At 40.8% G+C, this 6,768-nt stretch overlaps 1 protein-coding gene across 1 annotated transcript in view; it reads right to left on the reverse strand.

Moving 5' to 3' along the window:
* Window positions 1-6,007, reverse strand: part of tsku (tsukushi small leucine rich proteoglycan homolog (Xenopus laevis)) — a 13,831-nt gene extending 7,824 nt beyond the window's left edge. Inside the window, exon 1 of the mRNA XM_015015608.1 lies at window positions 5,773-6,007. The gene's annotated coding sequence lies outside the window, so the exon portion shown is untranslated. The remainder of the gene's footprint in view (window positions 1-5,772) is intronic.
* Window positions 6,008-6,768: the final 761 nt, after the last annotated feature.

Raw genomic sequence — 6,768 nt, forward strand, 5'->3', positions numbered from 1 at the left:
TTAATTGGGGCCTTTTTAAAAGGGGCCCCAAAAAATTAAAAACCAAAAACCCCCCCCCCCCAAAAAAAAAAAAAAAAAAAAAAAACTGTACAGCTTCGATTAGATCAGAACATCTTGTTCAAGCAAAGCACAACTGTTCAGTAACTTTAGATTTTCTGTGGGCTCTACAAATGCCATTTGCAACGCTTTTGTAAAGTTAAAAAAAAAAGACAAAGCTTTTATTTGTGTAAATGGAGGAGTCCCATTTTCCTCCTTATCTGCCTCCCAACGGGTGCGACCTAATTTCTCTGATCAATGAGTTAATTTGCACATTCTAGGTTTATGCACTACAATGAGCACAAAGTTCAGATTTAAGGGTATTGTAAATTTTCCTTATGTTGTAAAACTAGAAAAAAAAATCTGATGCTCCTGAATGCACAAACATTATACAAATAGACATTTAAAAATCATAAAAATAACTAAAGCAAACTACCATACCCTTCTCCTGCGGGTGCTCTGTCCATCTGAAAAGAGCTCACTCATGCTGCTCATCTTAAGTAACCTTTGCGCACACACACTCACAAACACGCGCACAAGCATAATACTGGACAGAGGTTGAAAGTTGTGTAACATGTAAATACGCACAGTCACTTTTAGGTCAACTGGGTGGTGATACAGCAGAGAACGCACGTTAAAATGACACGCTCCACAGTTCTACTGCATCACAGCTGCATGACAGTTTACATTTACAGCTTTTCACTGAATCATGCAAGACCAGGTTGCAATTATCATTCCGTCTCCAGCCCAACACTACCTCTGAGAAAACTGCAGTTTTACTTGTTCTTGTCCTGAAAGCCTTAAGTACGCCATCTTCAAAACAATCACTTTCACTTCCTCAGTAGAGTAACGGCTTGTTTAGTATTTCCAAAACAAAAAAGAAACAAACAAAAAAAGGAAAATGAACTCTGCTCGGGTTGCAATTGTTATCAGAAATATGTTGAAGGTGAGGTGTGCTTGCCTCAGCTTATGTAAGACGCCCCGGTCATTTAGGAGCATTATGTTGCACAGACTGGTTTTTAAGTGCCCTGCCTTTAATCCCAGGTGTTCACCTTTGTGCAGCCTTGCTTCAGACCATTTATCTCCATCCTGCCTTGACTCACATAAAGGCTTATTACAACTTCAGCAAGACACTCGTCTATGAGAAGTGTGTTGAGGTGTGATCTACATGAAGGTTTACGTCACTTCAGGTGCAGCGTTTGACCGAACAGAAATGGATTAGCTCGAGGAAAGTAAAAGAAATAACCAAATATGTGGCAAAATGAGAAAAATGTCATTTCATTTTCTCACTCTTCAATTTTTCAGATCAAATAAATTTAATATTTGACAAAGAAATGTTTTCCATTGATGGACATTGATGGTATATTGACACCAACATTGGTATCAACTAATATGTTAAGTCATTTCTTAACATATTGATCCAATGAATAAAACTAGACTAATATTAACAGTCACTATTTATTTCTATGTTTTGGCCATTTGTTTCCAGAAGGGGAGTGGAGGAGGCTGGTCATGCGACAATGCAGGATTGTGTCAAGTTTAACTGAAGCTGTATGGTCGCTTTCTTTTCCAAGGTGTCAAATATATCAGCCTGAATTTTAACGTCGGTGCATCCCTAATGTTTGTAAAAAAAATTATATATTGAGGGGACACAAAGCTATCCAAGTGACCCTGGCTTCAGTCGCCTATTTGATAATGTGAAACATAAGCGCAGCAAACACAGATTAAAGTGTGTACGGGAGCAAATGCGTTTATTACTGTACTAGACCCGAGCATAATAATTACACTGGTCTTCAAGGACGGTGAACTTCAGTACCTTTTTCTTCATTCTCCTTCACCCCGAGTGAAGGTTGAACTTTCCTGACCCTGCGTTCCCCCACGGATCCTCAGCAGTAAATCCCACATAAACTCGAACTGCCTTCAAGAGGAACAGATTCTACTGGTGCAATTAGCCTTGAGCGACAACAGGATGAAACGGCGCCTTTGCTCCCTCCCCCCACACTCCACCAAGTGGGAAACCAGCAAAGGGGTGCGAACACACCCTCAGACACCTTCACAAGTCTCTTTGTGGCTTTATTATTTAAGTGAAAGCAGCAAAGCAACATCTGTTGGCTCCTAAAAACTTTTATTTATTCATTTTACCTAAAGTTGGAGTCATTTTTAAATCTCAACTGATCATCCTACAACGACATGCAAAGTTTAGAAGTTATCAGCGTAGTAATCTGACAATTAAAGTATATCATCGGTTAGATCAGATTAAGTGTGTCAGAAGTCACAGCAGTGTTAGATTTGTGCTATTGGTGTTTAAAGTATTTTCCCCCCGCAAGGGGAAAACACAGATAAGGGTTTTCTCTTATCTAAAGCCAAAAGATTCCCCATCAGCTGCCTCCTTTATTTCTGTGACAATGTGGTGATGGTTAAAGATAAAGAAACCAGCGCCCATCTAGAGCAGGGTGCAGAGAGGAGCTTCAAACCCAGACGTCTGTTTGACTCTTTCATTTGCACCTACTTTAACACTTATCCGGCGCTCGGTTTCTTCATCAACCATCTGCAGCGCTCTGATGCATCCTCTGTGTCACCGGGACCGCTCCGTCCCAATTTAATCTTCAAGTTGAAGGCATGATGAGTGTGTAATTAGAAGATGGATGCCACCCTAATCCCTTTAACCCAAATGAATGCATGAAGCTGAGGAGACGGCAGGGATTTTAAATTAACTCCCCAGTTCTCGAGTGTTTTGAAACAATTAAGAATGGAAAGCCTCATCCTGAAAGACGAATGCTCTCTGTAAACTCACAGGCAAGGGGACTCATCATACTCAAACTTTATACCAATCCTTTCTTATAAAAATGAAATGCAGTACTAATCTTAATACTGTGTTATTGGTGTTTAAAGTGAAACTTTTGAGATTGAAACTGTGAAAAGTTATGGCAGTTGTTAAATTTACTGAGGAACCTTTAGGGAACATTCCCTGAAGGTTCCTATATGGTTATGCAGTGAAATGTGGAGATAACCTTCAGGAAAGCTGCAGGGCACATTTCCTGAAAGTTTTCCAATGGCTAGAGTGAGACTTGAAGTTAGCCTTAAGAGAAACAATACATCAGGGGTCCCCAAACTACGGCCCGCGGGCCGGATCCGGCCCGCCACGTCATTTGGTCCAGCCCCCTGAACAATGCCAGATCCGGCCCGCCTCCTCATATCAGAGAGCATTCAGTGTTTTTTTTCCATATATTGTATTTTCTGGTTTATATGTGGATTTTTCTTCATCCACTCCACCAGGGGGCTCTTGAGCAGATGTGAAACTAACTTTCCCTCAATGGAATATATACTAGTCAATCCCAGTCACCGTTTCACTCACGGTTTTTTCCATTTGCATTCTGGGTAAAAATCTATCGCGCCCCCATCTCTGTCCCCCCCCTGCTCGACATTTTCAAAGACAGGACAGCCCCTCCCCCCCCTCCCCGTCGACAAGAATTCTTTAAGGTTTCTTTCTCCAAAAACTCAGACCGGCCCTCGACCAGAGAAAGGAACAGCTATGTGGCCCTCGCAGGAAAAAGTTTGGGGACCACTGCAATACATAAACCTTGAAAGTTCATAGAAAGTCAACATGTAAAAGGTTACAACTAAAACAAAACTTCCTGAAGGTTACAAAATTTGACATTCTTTCTAAGTTGTACACATTAGTTCTAGTAAGTTAAAGCATAAAAAACAAATGGCTTTGAGGTCTGCCAGGGCTTCTGGAACTGCAGTAGTGATCTTCATGTTGGTTTTCCCACCGCTTCGGGAACGTTACAATTGCATAACAGTTGGTCAATAGCCAACTGAGCCACATAACTGCCAGTGACATTGCCCAACAACAGCAATAAAAATGGTGGGTAATATATGGAGAGAAGTGCTTGATGTGTATCTTTGGATCAACTATCATTGCAGAGCTGGATAACAAGATACAAGATTTAGTAGGACAAAGTTAGGATGAACTCAAAAGTCTAAATGCAACTATGAGGACAAGTAGCTACTGTACAGGTACTGTAATCAAAATGCCAACTGGTTATTAGCACTAGTTGCTCTGGTCTAAAACCACCTTATGCTGAGTAGCTACTCCATGTACTAATTATATATATATTTTTTTAAATGGATGAAAGCAGAACGCCACTGCAGAGTTAAGGAAGAAAAAACTGTGCCAACTGGAAAACATTCTCTGAAGCAGCCATCAACTGATTTATGAAAATGTACCTTTCTTCCAACTCAGAAAATGGTTTAAAATGTAAGGGTACACCATGTATTTATTATGTAATAAATTTTGTTTACTAGAGTAGCTTTGTCCCTGCTTGTACAGACAATAAAAATGAAAAAAAGTCAACAAAGTACTAAAGTAATGAAGACAGATCATAAATTGGTTGGGTCATTTAGTAGTAAAGCAGTCTGTTCCAGTGCAGCAGGTCTGTCCAGAAGTAAGCCTGTTGTAATTAGCAACTGATCAATTAAAATGACCTTCATAATTTTCAGTGATTAATATTTTTTGAAAGGCAATTTTGTTTAGAGACATCATAATCCATTTTATTTATGACTTCAATTGTAAGTGGATTTTATTTCCATTTTATTCATTGTTTTTTGGTTGCTTTGTTTTATTTTGGATATTTAAAATATCTTACAGTTCCAGTGTGGAGTGTTCTGTACAAAATTAATGTTTATTGGTCTTTGAGAGGAAAACTTGCATTATATTATCAATGCATTACTAGAAAATGGTCTCAATCATTGACAATTTATCATCAAGCAAAATTTGTATGGTGACAGGCCTAAAAAGGAAGTAAATTTTATTTTACTTTATGTGAGCACAGTTCCTTTATATTTAGTTTAGTTGCTATAAGTACACTGACTTATTTTATACAAGCTGTTATAAAACGACCCAATGAAATTGCTGTTGTCTCATTATTTACAAAAAATAAATAAATCCCCCTTCACGACACGGGGGTCAGCACATGTTAAAATCAGTTTTAATTGTGGAACATTGGTCTCATCATTAAAGAAGATTGTACTTCCACGCTGCTCTGTGGTAATCCCAGCAGTTGGTCTAACCACAAGCAAACTCTTTACTCTAGATCCAAATGTCAGATCTGAAGTTTCTTTACGGGCCTAATTAAGTGTAAGTGAACTCCCGCAGCTGTGTCTGGATCAGCCCACAGTGAACCAGCACGCCGCTGGCCCGGTGCGTTAACAGGGTAGGCGGGTACCAGCGCGGGCACCTCGGGAGATCAAATTTCCTGCAGCCCGTACGTGGCAAAGCTCTGGGATCTGAAACATCTCCAACCACCATATCCTCTGCATGTTTCTCCTCTCGGTACTGTTACTGTGAGCCCCGCCCCCCTCCATAGCTGTCATCGCAGCTGCGCGTCCTCTCCGCCCTGCGCGTGCATCACAACTCCTCAATCAGATCAAAAAAGTTTTATTTTTCCCTCTTTCGTCGTCTGTTTTCTCTGTGATGCAATAATTTCAGCGTGGTCAGCCCAGTCGGGACAACCAGGGGTGATTTGTGAAGCAAAGAGCGGGGGGAGAGGGGTGGGGGGTACGTGAAATCTGATCTGACCAGAGGTCCCGCTGCGTTCCTGCCTCCGAGCCCACAATGCTCTCACAGCTGCGGAGAATTATCACACTCTTCCAGGGCGAAATTCCCCCAAATAAAAAAAACGGCGGCACTTTTTCTCAACTTCTAACGTCATAAACTCTATTCGGAAAACTTACTTTGGTGTCTTTTGATCCTGACACAGTCGGCGCTCTTGGACTCTTCTCACTTCACCGCTCCCATTAGCACTCCCGTGTCGTGGTGGTTTATCTCTCTTCTGGTCCTCATCTGCTCTAATGGTTCTCCTCTGGGTGTTCTCAATTGTGAAAAACTGTCACAGCCTGGAAACACTCGGAGGCACTGCTCTGTTCCCATCCCACGAAGCCCTGCCTGCTCTTAGCTTGGCTTTTATTTCACTGTAAAGCAAGCTAGAGGGCCAAACAACAGCACTTCCGGAGAAGGATTTTCAAATTAAAAGGTTTCAAATTCAATTTGAAACAAATTAACTTGAAGAAATTTGATTTAGAGAGTGAGTTTTGTTTTTCCAATGAGGTTATAACCTTCAACAAAGTTGTTTTTAATCCGGGAAATCTTAATGCAACATATTTTTTTCCAAAATTGGTAGTAAGTAGCAGTCCCATTTCTTACTCCCTTTCGGTATGTTTTTATTTTTAAAGCTCAGCTCATAAAACATCCGGTCTTTGTCCAGGGCTACTGAGATGTCGCTGCCTTCTTGCGCCCCCTTGTGGAAATGTGTCAGTAAAAAAGTGTTGCGCAACCAAACATCAGTTTGTTTTACTTCCCCTAAAGTTAACTTCTCTGATTGAAGTGATAAGAAATATTGTGAACGGAAACAGACTTTTTCTGTGGCTGCGCTGCCTTCTCGATAATTCTAATTCTTAAGCTCACACAAAATCACCCTAGATACAGTTGCTTTGATGTGCCCTGCAACTGTTATGACTACTCTGCAGACTACAAAATAATAGTTATGGGTTATGGCTACACCAAACATTACTCATAGTACCCAGTGATCATAGTCAGACAGCAACTTCTAGCGGTCCTGTGTTACCTCAGCACACTCTTTAAGGGTAAAGGCCTCAAATTCAGAAATATTCTTCTGTTTATGTATCTTGTGCAACAGACTCAAGCTTCCACTAGGGCACAGCTTTAGTCCT

This window comes from Poecilia latipinna, unplaced genomic scaffold, assembly GCF_001443285.1.
Source record: "Poecilia latipinna isolate Pla-1442-1.1 unplaced genomic scaffold, P_latipinna-1.0 Scaffold1933, whole genome shotgun sequence".
Lineage (NCBI taxonomy): Eukaryota > Metazoa > Chordata > Actinopteri > Cyprinodontiformes > Poeciliidae > Poecilia > Poecilia latipinna.